We start from the raw sequence: 17,456 nt of genomic DNA, 5'->3' as shown, positions 1-17,456 counted from the left end.
TCTCCCTCCCTCTCCCTCCCTCTCTGTCCCCCTCTACCTCCCTCCGTGTGTCAGCCTCCTCCCTCTGTCCGTCTCCCTCCCTCTCTGTCCCCCTTTCCCTCCCTCCGTGTGTCAGCCTCCTCCCTCTGTCCGTCTCCCTGTGTCTCCCTCCCTCTCTGTCCCCCTCTCCCTCCCTCTCTGTCCCCCTCTCCCTCCCTCCGTGTGTCAGCCTCCTCCCTCTGTCCGTCTCCCTCCCTCTCTGTCCCCCTCTCCCTCCCTCTGTGTGTCACCCTCTGTCACCTCAGCCCAGCTTCCTGGGCACACACTGTTAGCAGATCTTTGAGTGGCCCTTGGCTTGTTGATGTGAGTTTGTTTCTGATCTCCAGGCACCCATTGGGTGTGATGTGTGTCTGTGCGCTGCTGCTGTGGTGGTGTGTGCTGCCACTCTTTCACAATGTTGGCTGTTCATTAGCTGCTGTCATGTGCAAAACAGTGCCTTCACCCCCATGTGTTGATGCAAGGCGTCCGCCATTTGCTGGCAAGTCATTCCTGTATTGGGACACACTGTTTGTCTGGCTGTGACCTAGGCCATATGGGCAGAGGGCATTGTTGTCTGCTTCGGAGTTGCACTATGTGATTTTTGGGGCCCAGCCTCCCGCCATCCGGGTTACCGTGTCATGTGTTGGTGTCTTCTGTGGCCTGTGACTTGACATTGTCCAGCTGGGTGCATGGGGCATGGTGGCAGCAGTGGCATGTGCGTGCTCATGGAGTGTGGTTGAGTCATGCGATGGCTTGGGGTGGTTGCGTGCCTGTTAGTGATTTTGGTTGTGGATGCCGTTCCCCCCATGTGAGGTGCGTTGTTTGTGTACTCACCCGGGTCTCGGAGTCCTTCTAATCCTTCGACTGCCTCCACCGGCAGTATGGCCATCACCCTCTCCTCCCAGGGCTGGTAGTGTACGGGTCTGCGGGAGGGCCCTCCTCCGGTGGCGTTGGCCTGGTCGTGTTCCTCCTGCCTCTTGGCTCGGACCCTCCTCCGCAGATCGTACCACCTGTTCTGGCATTCCTGCCTGGTCCTTCTGGTGTCCGCAACAGCATTCACAGCATCGACGATGGTCTGCCACATGGCTGTTTTAGCTGCCATGCTGGTGTTTCTGACCAATGTTCCAAAGAGCTGTGGCTCGACTCTGAGGATTTCATCGACAAGAACCTCCAACTCTCGGTTACTGAACTTTGGATTCTTCGTAGTGGGCATGGTGAGGGGTGTGGGTGTGGATGGTGGGGGTGTGTGTGGATGGTGGGGGGTGTGTGTGGATGGTTGTGGGTGTGTGGGTGTGGTTGTGCAGGTGTGTGTGTGTGTGAATGTGATGAGGGGGTGTTTGTGAAGGTGGTTGTATGAAGGTGTGCAAGTGTAAGGTGTGGTGAAGCTTTTAGTAAGGTGCTGTAAGTTGTCTGTGGTGTCTGGCAGCAGTGAGTCTGTTGCAAAGGCTCATGGTTTGTGTGTGTGGGCCCTTTTTATTGGTCCATTGGTGGGTGTGGCTGTGTTTGAAGTTTGGGTGGGTGTGTTATAAGGAGTGGTGGTGTTTAGGGCCTCTGTTTGTTTTTGGCAGTTGCAGGTCAGTGAATGTGTGTTTTATGAGTGTTTGTTGGCCATGTTTAGTGGCTTTGTGCCATTCGAATAGTGTATTCTTGTGTTGTATTGTATTGTCCTGGTTGTGTACGTGCGTTTTGAGCGTGTGTACGGTGTGTAGATGGTCCATTTGGTTGTACGGTGCTGTCCTTGTGTGTGGCTTGGCACGACTCGTACATGCGGTTGTGATGTTGGGGCATGGGGTGCGCTTCGTACTTAGGAGGTTGTGGTGGGGGTGCGACTGGAACGTACTGGGGTGTACTTAGACGGTGGTACGACACGTACAAGGGTGGGGGTACGACTGGAACGTACTGGGGTGTGGGTACACGGGGGTGTGACACGTACAGGGGTGGGGGTCCGACTCGAAGGTACTGGGGTGTACTTAGACGGTGGTACGACACGTACTGGGGTGGGGGTACGACTGGAACGTACTGGGGTGTGGGTACACGGGGGTGTGACACGTACAGGGGTGGGGGTACGACTCGAACGTACTGGGGTGTACTTAGACGGTGGTACGACACGTACAAGGGTGGGGGTACGACTCGAACGTACTGGGGTGTACTTAGACGGTGGTACGACACGTACAAGGGTGGGGGTACAACTCGAACGTACTGGGGTGTACTTAGACGGTGGTACGACACGTACTGGGGTGGGGGTATGACTGGAACGTACTGGGGTGTGGGTACACGGGGTTGTGACACGTACAGGGGTGGGGGTACGACTCGAACGTACTGGGGTGTGGGTACACGGGGGTGTGACACGTACAGGGGTGGGGGTACGACTCGAACGTACTGGGGTGTACATACACGGGTGGGGGTTCGACACGTACACGGGTGTACATACGGGGGGTGTACATTAACGGGGTGTACGACTCGAACGTAAGGGTGCTGGGGGGAGTGTTTGGCGCGTATGCGGGCACATATCTCCATGGTTGCAATGGGAGTTCGGTGCGGACGGTGTTTTTACCATACGGTTGTGAGTTGGGACGCACGGGTAGGATCGTGATTCCTCGGTCGGACTTGACTTTTCACATTTGTACGGTAAATCGTCCGAGGACGTGTCGGACACATTTTCCGACCCGAGGACGTGTGGGGAATGATTCCCGAGGCGGTTCGTATGGACTTTTTACCATGCGAATCGTAATTGCCAGTTTGTACGGCACTTGTCCGATTCGTACGGTAAAAAGACCGGATATGAGTCGGACGGGCATTTTTTTTACCGGATCGTGATCGGCACCCTAGTGTAACTGAGGTGGTAAGAGGCAGGGAATGGTTCCCCCTATGGTGACCTTGTTCCAGAATCACTTTCCAATATGTGGTAATGAGGCTGCAGGAGCACCGGAGGTGGTAAGTATATCCCACTACTAGCACACGCTGATGGCAGAGGGAAGATGTTGATGGGTATATGCTGGACAAGTAAGCTGGTGTATAATACCATTGAACCATGATCTTGTAAGTCATTTACCTGTGGGATAAACTGCGGTAAGTTTTAGGAGTCTCACCAACGGGTTCCCTATTGCTTCGACGAAATGCCCTCTATATTGGAAGTCTACACGAAAGTTTGAAATGTGTGGGTTTGAGGGGGTGTGGAGTGTTGAATGGTCCGGTATATGTTGGCAATTAGTCCCTTAGAACCATCATGTTTGCACTCATTTTTCTGATGGAATATACAATATGGTAGCCCTATAATAATTAGAGGGGTGCAACACTCAATGATACAGCTGGCGATACTCAAGCCTGGTCGTTTCAGGGTGATGGTAATCAGCCTTACATTGCTCAAAAAACTTTATGGAGGCTCCCACAAAGATCAAATGTGCATGCAATCAGACTGAGGGGGAGGAGAAGATAGTAAGCCCCTCCATTATTCCCAATCTGTCCCATATGTTGAGCACTGTCCTAGTGGGCATAGCTGTTCAGACTGTTTTGGTGCTACCAACATAGACATATGTACACACACATACCTATAGGTGCTGCACAGTCAAGCGTGCTGGCATAGCCATGCTTGAACTGGGATTGTCCGGCAGGCCACTGCCAGATCCATGTGGACCCCATTTTTCACACTCTAGCGGACCACCCAAGACATGTAAGTGGGCGGCCCAATAGTGCTAGAGAATATTAGGGCAGACCAGTCTACCACTTTCTCTAGGGAAGAGTTGCAGATCTTTTGGCTGCTTCCCATTCTGGATAAAAGAGCGAATGCCCTGTTGTATGCGAGTGTTATAATCTTGGGTGATCTGAGTAGGCAGGGACTGGAAAAAGATATATGGCCCATGGGATGACATTGATTTTTATGGCATTAATGTGAACCACTTAAGAAACAATTAAGGGTTTCCAATGTCTTAGATCTGCTAGGATGGACCTTCGGAGTTACTGCCATTTGGTCTGTGTCCAAGAGGACCGCGTAGGGCTAGATTATCACCCAAATATCTAATTGCGTTGGGTGCCCATTGTAACTGCGTAATGGCTTGCAGAGTAGGGAGGTCTTACCCGACTATAGTTCGATTGAGCATGCAAGATTTAGTAATGTTGATTTTGAAGACCGATACCGCCGCAAATGTGGCACGTCTGTCAACTATAGCCAGTAGGGAGGTAGTGGTCGAAAAGAAGTAAGCAAGGGATGATTTGCAAACAAGTTAACCTTATGATCTCGGCCACCAAAGGAGATGCCCACAATAGCAGGATTGCAGCAGATGGAGATGGCCAATGGTTGAGCTGCTAGGGCTTAGAAAAACCCGCTGACCAGCATTTTTAGTATGTATCTCGTCTATAGCTTTATTGATACCACTAGAGGTCTTTACCTTGGTAGGCATACACTTGACTGTGTTCTAGTTTAGTTATAATACACCCTGCCAGGGGAATTGGAGAAGGAATTTTGTATAGTCAGTAGTTATCCACAGGTAACTGAATTCAGGTACCTTTTTCCCTTGTATTAGCAACCTTTCCCTTCCACAGAATCATTGCATACGTTATCCTCAAAACATGGTCTAACCTGCACTTTGTCGATAATACTCTCTGTTAAGCGGATGCACCTCCTTGATGTGGCCTTGGTAGCAGTTACCTGTCCCACACAGAACATGACTAACCCAGGGACCAATTAAGATGCGGCCTGTCAGGGCTGCGAACATCGAGCTAAGAACTACAGCCCAGATCGTATTCTCGGTTTTGATTCTGTACAGACAGACCCTTTTCAATAAATTAGTTTAGAAGTGAGTCCAATTTGTTTTTGAAAATATCTTACAACGGGCATTGATAGCCCGTCAGCCATTCAGAAGTCCTGCAGTAATCACACCCCCTGCTATATTACTGTAGATAAATTACAATGGCGGATTACCACTGCCATTCTGTGCAGGCCTTTCTGACACTGAAAAGCATTGGGAATCTATGTTTGTGGCCCCCCAGGATGTACAATATGAGTGAAAGGATGCAGATTGGCAACCTAGGGGATACCTGTGACTCACTACTTTAGATCAATGGATACAATAGGCGTTAACTTAAGGTACCTGCGCCCGGGTGCAGAACTGAAATGCACCCATGATCTTTACAATGAGAGCATGCATTGCTTAATTAATGCAAACTTTAATTGTAATGCAAAGGATTGCGACCGAACAAGGTTGAATGGCATTGTACTTGCGGAGCTGTAACCAACTCCAGAAGGTCATTCAGTTACTGTTCATAACCAATGTGTGATGGTCTCCGGTCTGTCAGGCATCGGAATATGCCCGTCAGACAGGATTGTGTGGGTGCTGTGATACATGCAATTAAGACAAATCCCACAACCCGAGTAGCCACTTGGCACAGCAAAAAAAGGTGTGACCATCCTGTTTTATGAATCCCTGCTGCTCAGATCATTGTGGACACGGATAGAACCAATGGGTAGATATGTCTAAGTAAAAATTTGGACACCAAATAAGGTCCTGAAAAAATGGTAAGTTTTCTGCTTTCGGATGTGAAAAAGTGGGCTTCCTTGCCAAAATCCACAAACTACCTCTTCTTTTTTTGGCAACAGCGATTTGCAATGTCTAGAGTGCTCATGGTTGTGTGTTTCTGTGTGGGAGGGACCTTGACACAGATGGTAATTTAATGGTGCTACCCCAGCGGAACAGATTCCTGTTATCTGACATTAGAGCTGTTAATGCCATGACAGATCCCTGTTGAAAGACACACCAGAGAGGCAAAGACCACCCTTTGACCTTATGCCTCCAAAGCACAGGTTCCCATATCGACTAATTTTTACTCCCTAGTGCGCTGCTTGTTAAGGTAGATTTTACTGAAAAAAACCCAAAAAACAATATATCCTCACCTTAAAATCTCAGCAAAAATATTTAAATATGTAAAATCTATTCATAATATATATTAGCACAGAAAATCACAGAATCATTGAAGTTAATTGTTTGTTGCTACTAATAGCATTTGAGCAAATATATATTTTAGTTTATATGAAAATCTCAATTGTAAGCATAAAATAAGGCAAATAAGAACACAAATTTAAATACCATGCAAATTATATTATGGGTAAGAAAAATATCTATTAAATATCATTAATTACAGAAATTCACAGAAACACACACATTTAAAAATATATATATCTATAAAACTATAAATATATATATAAGCATATATATTTATGTGTATATATATATAAATGTGAAAATATAAATGTGTGTATATCTATATATATTTTTTTTCAACCAAAAAAACAATAAAGTAATAATTTAATTAAAGATGTAGATTCAAAGTTAAAACTATTATACAGTAAAACGTTTTGCCAATTTTGTTTGATATTGAATTGTATATTAAATACCAAAAAAAGTTTGAAGAAAAAAAAATTACATATTAAATGAATAATTTAAGAATTGAAAATTCTTTCTAAACATAAACGTAATAATAAAAATTTTATAAATGTAGATTATACTATACAATCTGTCAATTGAAAGATATAATATTCACACTAAAAGGTATAAAAAAGTTGTAAACATTTAAATATTATAATGTTTAAAATGTACGCAAACCACAAAAGAAAATCACACATTAGTAACAAAATAGGATTTGTCGAGGGGTAAAAAAAAAGTATTTCGATTTCAATAAGCACACAAGTAGGGAATGAGTTATTTGACAAAGGGATAAAATGTAATATTGAGACTCTAGTAAGCGCATTAATAGGGAAATAGTTGTATTGCATAGGGGTAACTATTATTAATTACTACTCCAGTAAGTGGAATATTATAAACAGAGTATCTTACTTAAACAAAGTATAACATGTTTGAAATAATACTAAATACACACAAAAATTAAATGTGAAAATCCATAATATCAAACAAAAGTTTTAGAATAACATAAAAAATATGATAAGCATTTATCTCAAACAATAATACCCAAAAAATATAAATATTTCAAAAACTGTATTATATATATGTGTTATAACTCTAAAAACAATGTGCATGATTATAATATCGTTAGGACCGTCAGTATCTGTAGTACTTTGATCTCTACACACGTGCAAGAGCCACATTAGGATGCAGTCCGAAAGAATTGCCGAAGGATCAACCAAGCCAAATCTTCCAATTGCCTCAAGTAGAACAGCGGACGGTACGATTGAATTCCACCACAATGGATTATGATGCAACATTCTGCCAACCACTTCGCTTAGCTTGTGCTGACTTGAAAAGGCTGGTGGAACATTGTTTTGGGGGTACGTATCGGGGGCTGTGCTACCTATGGGCCTCCGCAATGTTCAAATCCTTCCATGGTGCAACACCTAAACATACTTGCCTGCCATGTGGTACAGGGATGTTTAAAAACGGGCCTCCTTGGATTGAAGCTGGTGATGCGGTACTTTGCCATGCTTCAGCACAAGCCTTTATAAAATAGACATGTTTAGGAATGACTGAAAGGCAGTCTGATGATAAATTTGGTATGGTGGGACTAATGAGTACCTGTTGGTCCATCACATTCTTGCAACAATGGCGGCAGGACAGTCTTCCAAATGCAATCATAATAAGAAATAATGTTATTTACAAGCAAAAGCAGACGACAATAAAAATATTCAATAACCAAAAATTGCAAAAAAACAAGTAATTCTAAAAACCTTTATTATCAGTTCAAAAAATGTATACACTTTACATATACAAAGTACACAAAAAGAATCGTAAACAAAGTATTCAAATGATGTAATATACACATGTTATTAAAATTGTAATATGTGAATATATTAATAGCAACTAATAATATAACACACTATTTCTAATTATGAACATACATACAGTTAAGAGGATAGAATAAAAAATCAACCAAAACATAATATACAAATTAAGATAATATTCAGTGGTGTTTAGATGATTACCAGTTTAATTATTATTATTAGTTATTAACTAGAGCAAATGAATTATATTACATTAACTTAATTTCAATAATGTTCCGACAAATGCCAAACGTCACACCGATTATATCAAATAAACATTATCACAAGTACAGAATAAGAATAACTATTTAACATTTCATTAGTTATTAGGGATCAACATTGTATTTAATGATTAAAATTACATTAATTCAGAGGGTTTAAACATACTGGAATAACATATTGTATTAGAGTCACTCAATCAGTACATTTGTAGAGCACACAACTTACCTGTGAGGGTGTCTCGACGCTGGGGGGAGGGAGGGCGGGGATGCTGCTAATGCTCAAACAGCCAGGTCTTAAGCAGTCTGCTGAAGGCCAGCAGGTCCAGGGTCTGTCGTAGGCGTGTGTGGAAGGTGTTCAAGGTTTTTGCGTCGAGGTGGGAGAACAATCTGCCGCCGAAGGTCGATCAACAGATGCAAGGGACTGTGGCGAGTGCGAGGTCAGCATAGCGAAGCTGGCGGTTCGGGGTATAGAAGGTGAGTCGTTAATTTAGTCCAGAGTTGTGGATTAATTTGTGAGGGTGGGTGAGGAGACTGAAGGTGATCCTCTTGTTGACAGGGAGACAGTGCAGGTCTTTCAGGTGGGCTGTGATGTGGCTGTTGAGTGGGTTGTTGAGGATGAGGCGTGCAGAGGCGTTCTGTATGCGTTGTAGTCATTTCTGGAGTTTAGGTGAGGTTCCTGTGTAGAGAGCATTGCCGTAGTCCAGTCTGCTCTTGACGAGGGCATGGGTAACTGTCCTTCTGGTACCGGGGGGGATCCAACTGTAAATCTTGCGGAGCATGCGGATGGTGTTGAAACATGAGGAGGAGACGGCGTACACTTGATGGGTCATTGACAATGAGAAGTCTAGGATGATTCCCTGGTTGCGTGCGTGGTTAAAGGGCTTCAGTGCAACTCCTGGTGCGGACGGCCACTATGAGTCGTCCCAGGCAGAGGGGGTGGATCCGATGATGAGGAACTCCGTATTGTCCGATTTCAGTTTAAGGCGGCTGTTCGTCATCCGTTTGGAGTTGGCCTTCATTCCTTCGTGTTGGTCGATTTGGCGGTGGTGGGGGCTTGGTGAAGGAGAGGATCAGATGGGTGTCGTCAGCGTATGAGACGATGTTGAGGTGGTGCGATAGGGTGATGTTGGTGAGAGGTGCCATGTAGATGTTAAAGAGTGTCTGGCTAAGGGACGATCCTTGGGGTTCGCTTGGGGTACATATTACAGAATAAAATCAATACATTTTCAAGCTAACATTGAAAATCAACTAATAATAATAATTACATTCAAAATGTTTGAATAAACATCATATGCAACTGCACAACACAAAAGACTGAGCAAAAAAATAGGGGTCTATTAGGATAGCAGAAAAATGGTTGCCTCAAGGCCGGCGGTAGCAACCACCAAGCCAGCGGCGGCCATCCGTCTGCGAGCGAAACCTGAAAAACGGATGGTCACATTAGCATTGCGGTGATGGGCGTGGCGGTGATAAATTCCATAGGCCACTTTTCCGCAGTTAGCAATCCTCATGCTTGCATGGTGGGCAGAGATGGACCGCTAAAATGGGGCATATGCAGGGGGAGGCTCTTCCGGCACTATTATGATGACAGTGGAAGCCAGCCTTTCCCCAGCATTGGAACCTCAATTGAAAGGATGGCGGAGACATGTTCGGGTGGGACAATTGGGTGCCCCAAATGTTTGGGGGGGGGTGTGGGTGCGCTGGGGGCTAATATGTACCTGTACCAGGTGGCAGGCACTGTGCAGTGCCTGCCACACAGTGCATGGAAATCAGGACATACTCCTTTTGACATTGCGGCGGTGCTGCTGGCAGCAGCAACCAGAGCAATGTTAAAGGCCAGGATTGTACCGCGGAGGTCGGATTTGGACTGCGGAGCATACTAATTGGACCGTTGGTAATGCCGCGGTCCTTGTGGGCGGTCTTTTCCCGCTACCATGAAGGTCAGGGTGATTTTGCGACCTGCATCCTAATGACCCCCATTGTGAAAAATTGTAGTATACAATTGACATACATATTTCTCAAATAAATAATACTAACCAAAACATAATAATTAACTTCAATTCATTACATACCTTCACTATCTATACACCTAAAAACACACATGCCGCTAAATAATCTTTATTCAGAAATAACATGTAATTATATAAGCGACAATTAATGTTTATTTATATTTAATAAATATTATATATTAATAGTCGGCTGATGAATTATAATTTATTTAATAACCACCCTAAATGGTTATGAACCACACAACCATTGTGTATTTTAACATTATAAAAATTAATAAAATGTAATTAAAAAAATTATTACATTTTAAAAACACTAATGGAGATAAAAATAAGAAAAAATATTTTATAACAGATAAAGTAAGAAAACATATTAAAAAATATCTTTAATATTCTTACATTTCAAATTTATGTAAAATATAGAATTAATTTCAATAATACTAACAACTGTATTAATTCCATCAAAATCAATAATTCTGATTCTTATATTCTAGCACAAATTATTTCTATGTGACAATATTTAATACTCGATGTTTATGCATGGCAGTATTTTATGTAACATATTTTATTCAAAAAACAAAATATATTGAATTCCTAGATTGTAGTGAAGCATACATCTGAAAAAGAATGTGTGTTGCTGTAACTTGAACTGTGTCTCCTGTAACCCGACCAGGAGCCCTGGATTATGACCAATATACAGTACAAGGCACCAGAGGAAAAGCATTGGTTGTGCCACTAACTGAGATTCTATTTGGTATTAGAATGCTGTATTAATTTGCTCTACACAGGTACTCTGTACAGACAGATATTAATCTGTGAGAGGAAATTTGTTGAGAAACTCAACAGCCTGCAAGCCACGTTGTTTGAAACAATGCAAGTGGTTGACTGGCATGATCATTAGCCTGAGTATGGCACATAACAGTTTACCAACCCACTCAGTAAAGATCGAAATTAGAAAAACCAAGATCAATAGAATCACTTATTGCAAGGAGTTAAAAGAGAAAATAAAAATGTTATTCAAGCTGCGACTTTTAAAAAAAGGATAAAGGCTGGATGTTGATTTGCTGCAGAGTTTTACCACGCTCAGTCGTGTGCAATGATAAAAACAATAAAATAAACGTGATATGCCAGTAACTGGAAAGCAAGAAAAATTGCGTAAATATGCAATTATTAGCAAGGCACTTGCCTACTTAACTAGGCAGTAACCTTCTTTAACAAAGCTAGTGTTTCAATAAAATTCACAATTAAATTTCCAAGAACGCAACTGTGAAGGACACGGGGAAAAAATAAATGTTTCCAATTGCATTCAACGAACAGACTTAACACATTATAATGCATTTTTTACATCAAACTGATACTGTGTATATCCAGCATCCCAGATAATCGTGCATTATTAAGTAGGGGGCTTATTTCCTTATTTGGATGCCTATCAAAAAATTGATGTCAAAAATATAGATTATTTAAAAAAGGTTAAAATAAAAAGCCAACATATTAATTACCTAACAGGTAAATTCGATAAATGTTGGAAAAAAACTAATTGAATTTAAAAATATTGTTCTGAAAATTATATATGTATGGAGAAGTGTGGCTCAATGATTAGAGCGGCAGACCCTGATGCAGAGGTCTAGCCCGGGACCAGGGTTCAATTCCCCGCCTCGGCGGGTCTTGGACTCAAAAATTCCACGGACCTGATAATTCTCGCCTCGGTGCCATTCTAATCATGGAGTCCCACTCTGCAACTCTGGGCAATAGCTTGCTTAATCTCCACAACGGCCCCCACAACGCTAAGGATGCCTGGCCTTCACCTTGGGGGTGCCCAGGAGTGGACGCCTCACAGGGAAAAGCCAGGATGGGTTCCACAGCGGTATTCGTACAAGCGCCGAGAGGCTTCCGGGTAGTCGTGCGCTATACAAGTATCCATACATTTACATTTACATGTGTATATATATATATATATATAATATTTTATATAGATATTTTATATATATATATCTGTGTGTGTGTGAAATAAATTAAATATATATATATATATATAATTAAAAAATTATTTTTTGATTAAAAAATAAAAGTAATAAACTTTTAACAAAATATACCTCATAAAAATTAAGGTAAAACAAACATACACAATCAACAATTGTATACATATTAACTTAAAAAAATATATATATTTTTGTTTTTTTACTTTTAAATTTATATCAAAATATAAACACACACACACACACATATATATATATATATATATATATATATATATATATACACATTTCAATAACATTAAAAAAAGTAAAAAATAAATATAAAAGTCTTTTAACTTTAATATAGTAATACAGTCAGTGCAACAGTAAGGAAAATGTTGAATAACAATGGAGTTCAAAGTACTATTCCCAATCTGCAACAATAGTAAAAGTGTTGGATAGCGGAGGTGTTAAAAAAACTTTTCACAATCGAGTACGTGTATCAGAAGGTGAAAGTGTTACATAGGGGAGGGGTAAAAATTACTGTTCACACTCCAGTAAAGGCCCGATTCTGATGCGGGTTGGAAAAGCTTCCCAAACAAATAGTTTGGGAAATAGTTTCCGACCCACTCGGATAGGGAGAGTCCAACCGGCAGAGTACGATGCATCCGGATGCTTCCAGATACAATATGGTTGGACTCCCCTTGACTTAAATGGGAGCATATGTTCCTAACCGCATCATAATTGGACCCTCGGTCAGGAAAACACGTTCCTGATCCGATTTGGAAGGAGCAAATGCCATTAGGAGGCATTCCTAACCGCATCAAAATCAGGCCCTGGTTGGGAATGCTTTACTAACTGCATCAGAATCAGGCCCTCAGTGTAACAATAAGGAAAGCCTTGGATAGCGTACGGGTAAAAAATAAATATTCACAATCCAATGAGTGCAACAATTGGCAAAGTGCTGGGTATCGGAGGTGTACAAACTACTATTCCCAGTTCAAGTGGGTGCAACAGTAGTGAAAGTGTTGGATAGTGGCGGGGTAAAATGTACTATGGGCAACAAAATGAGTGCAACAGTAGGGAAAAAATAGAATTTGCGAGGGATAACATTTACTATTCCCACTACAACAATTGAAACAGTAGTGAAAGTGTTGGAAAGCAGAGGGGTAAAAATTAACGTTCACAATAAAATGAGTGTAACAGTAGTGAAAGTGTTGGATAGCGGAGGGATAGAAATTTACAATTAGAAATGCAATGAGTGCAACAGTAGGGAAAGTGTTGGATAGTGGACTGGTAAAAAATAATATTCGAACTCCAAAGAGTTGAGAAAGTGTTGGATAGCAGAGGAGCAAAAATTATTATTCATACTCCAGTGAGTGCAACAGTAAGGATAGTGTTGGATAGTAGCAAGCTAAATGTTAAAATTCACACTGCAATCAATAAATAGAATTAATATTATCACTACAGTCAGTAACAAATTAAAAAGAATAAAAATATTAAAAACAGCAAACTTATTCACAAAAAATATATATATATAAATCTGATAAAAATTCAATTGAAAATATATTTAATATTACATATTGAGCAAAACATATACTAAGGATAAATGCATATAACACATGACTATAAATATTATATTGGATTAAAAAAACGTAAGAAATTGGCTTGACCCAAAAAAAAAGAAAGAAAAATATAAATTTTTACTTAAACGTACTTATTTTTATTACCTCCCCTATAACACTACAAAATTTGAAAAGCCACCTCTAAATTTAAAAAAAATAGTACTTGCCTAATACACTTAGGTGCCGATTCCGATCCATTAAAAATATTCCCCGTATGAATCGGATCCGTATTTTTTTACGTACGATTCGTACAAGTCCCGTACAAACTGGCAAGTACGATTCGTATGTGAAAAACTACATACGAATCGCATTGGGAAAATTCCTCGACACGTCGGCGGATCGGAAAAAGTCCCCGACACGTCACCGTACATTTTTACGTACAATTCGTAAAATTGAAGCCCAAGCGTGCAAGTACAATCCGTCCCGTCTGTCCAAACGTACAACCGTATGGAAAAAACACCGTACGGAGCGAACTCCAATAGCAACCATGCAGACGTCTAAACATGTGCCCGCATACGCGCCGAACACCCTCCCGTATGTACGCGCCGTACCCCCAGACCCCCCGTATGTACGCGCCGTACCCCCAGCCCCCGTATGTACGCGCCGTACCCCCGGTCCCCCGTATGTACGTGCCGTACCCCCAGCCCCACCTATGTACGCGACGTACCCCCAGCCACCCCGTATGTACGCGCCGTACCCCCAGCCCTGTATGTACGCGCCGTACCCCCGGTCCCCAGTATGTACGCGCCGTACCCCCAGTCCCCCGTATGTACGGTCTGTACCCCAGGCCCCTAAACCAGCACCCTCACCCAGCATGGCGCGTTTACGAATCGTACCAAACCATTGTAAATGTGAGCACTGTACAACAACATGGCCGATGTACGCACCTTACAGACGCAAAAAACACTCGTACTGAACCAGGACACTGCCAAACACCACAAGGAGGGTCAATTTGAATCGCACAACACCACAAAACACGTCCAACAGGCCCAAATACATGGAACACACTGACCTGCAACATCCAAACAGGTAAACAGAGGCCCAAACCACAACCACATCTTATAACACACCCGCCCAAAGTTCAAACACAGCCACACCCACAAATGGACCAATAAAAAGGGCCCACACACACAAACCATGAGCCTTTGCAACAGACCCACTGCTGACAGACCCCACATACAAACCACTGCACCATACCTGAATCGTGACTACACCTTACACTTGCACACCTTCACACAACCACCTTCACAAACACCCCCTAATTACATTCACACACACACCGTCACATCCACAACCACACACCCACAACCATCCACACCCACACCATGCCCACAGACAAGAATCCAAAGTTCACAAGGGAGGAGCTGGACATCCTTGTCAACGAAGTCATCAGAGTCGAGCCACAGCTCTTTGGAACATTGGTCAGACAGACCAGCATAGCGGAGAAATCAGCCATGTGGCAGAGGATCGTCGATCGGGTGAATGCTGTTGCGGCCATCAGAAGGACCAGGCATGAATGCCAAGCCAGGTGGTACGATCTGCGGAGGGTGGTAAAGAGAAAAATGAATGAAGAGCACGCCCAGACAAACATCACTGGAGGCGGTGCCCCCCGCAGACCAGTACATTACCATCCCTGGGAGGAGAAGGTGATGGGCATGCTTCCGCCGGTGGGAGTACATGGACTTGAAGGAGTCGCATAGCCTGGTGAGTACACAAACAACTCACGTTACATGGGGGAACCGCATCCGCAAGCCAACTCCAAATAATGCACGCAACTACCCCAAAGCCCACACCGGACACAACCACACTCAAAAAACACGCACATGCCACTAACGGGTCCATGCCCCATTCACCAAGCAAGGCCATGCCAAGTCACAGGCCACACAAAATATCAACACAAGACTGGATGTCCGCGATGCCGGGAGGGTGGGCCTCTCAAAACACATTGTGCAACTCAGAAGCAGACACCAATGCCCTCAGCCCATATGGCCTAGGGCAGAGCTTTCCAAACAGTGTGTCCCGACACAGTACTGTGTCGCCTGCAAATGGTGGGCGCGTCGCAGGATGACATCGGTATGAACGGCCATTTTGCACATAACAGCAGCTAATGAAGAGGCATCCCTTTGAAAGAGTGTCAGCACACACCGCCGCAGCAACACAGGCTCAGAGACACTCTGCTCTATGGGGGCCGGGAGATTCAAAACTAAGCCTCATGAACAAGCAAATGGCCTGTGAAAGACCTGCAAAGTGTGTGTGCCCAGGAAGCTGGGCTGAGGTGACAGAGGGTGACAGACAGACGGAGGGAGAGGGAGATAGAGGGAGGGAGACAGAGGGAGACAGACAGAGGGAGGAGGGTGACAGAGGGAGGGAGAGAGGGAGACAGAGGGAGACCAAATCCCCCTTGGGTGGTTTGGGCTTGCTCGCTCGTCAGCGTGGACTGTGCGCATGGTTACAAGGTTTGGCAGTGCGTGAACCAGCCCTTCTTGTGTTGTAAATCACTGGGGCATGTGTCAATCTGTACATGAGTAGATCCTTGCTTCAGGCACAAACCTAACCTTACACCCAGTTTTGCCACTCACTGTGTTTGTTAAAACTGATTCACAAATGCATAAGTAGCCTTCCTGCTTACTCTAATTGTTTTGAAAATGCACCATTTGCCCACTTAAAGTGCAAACCGTCAGGCGGTACTGCCTCGCTCGCTAAGCTCGCTCGCTAAACAGACTTACTGAGTCCCAAAATGATGCATCTACAAAAAGTGTGTCACCAACAGGAAAAGTGTGGAAAGCAGTGGCCTAGGGACATACCCATGCACCATGCTCAATGCACAGGGACTTGCCAAGTACAGACAAGGTAGATGACACTTGGCCCTGCTGTAGACAGCACAAGGACCTCCTGTGACCACTGTACACTCAAACACCAACTCCACATGCCTCCTACCTACCACAGGAACTCACATTCACTGTCATGCCAGCATGCACCATGAGGGGATAGAGACATCACCTGGTAGACCCAATGACAAATCACACCACACCCAACAGCATGCCCGGTCACACCCCCCCCCCCCTTACACAAGCACACACCCCCGTGGCAGGCAACGGATTTTGACACTACCACAATGGACATGTGACACAACAAGACCAATCCATAGCCAAATAAGCATCCTACCACTCATTAGACAGGCCAAAGACTCAGGAGTACATATCAATCTGTCCCCCGCAACATACCCATCCACAAGTGTACTTTGAGAGGAATGCTAGCCATATCCAACTACCTAGAGGAACTGTGCCAACATGAATATGTATGAAACATGGATGTCGCATGAAACACCATTAACATTGTCTCTCTCTCACACACAGGGCAACGTCGTCGATCTCCCCCTAACACTGGAGGGGAAGAATCACAGGCCCAGGCTCCGCCTGATGATGATCCCACCGGCAGCGACGACTCTCACCACTCCGTGGATGACCCAGACCAACCTGGCCCCTCTGGTGCCCAAGCCCCTTCAGCACCTGCATCAGGTACAACTGTGCCAACCACCACCCCCATTCCTGCCACATCCCAGGATACACCCAGGAGACCTGCTCGCACTGGACAACACAGCCAGTCTGACCAGGAGGGACAAGGTTCTCCGGGCACCCAGGAGGAGGCAGGCGACCCCGCAAATGCCATCCCTCAGGGGTTCCGTAGACCTGATGTGCCCACAACGGCAGGCCAGGCTCAAGTGGGCAGGGGTGGTGGGAGTGGAGGACGGCGGAGGCGAGAACCTGACCAGCCAGCTGAGGGAACCGGTATGGCACACGTACGCCACATCCTCGACACATACCAGCGTGACACCAGGGGCATCAGCCAGTTTGTGTCGACCCTCA

This window comes from Triturus cristatus, chromosome 1_1 (assembly GCF_964204655.1).
Source record: "Triturus cristatus chromosome 1_1, aTriCri1.1, whole genome shotgun sequence".
NCBI classification, from domain to species: domain Eukaryota; kingdom Metazoa; phylum Chordata; class Amphibia; order Caudata; family Salamandridae; genus Triturus; species Triturus cristatus.
Note: the sequence above shows the minus strand (reverse complement) of the source record.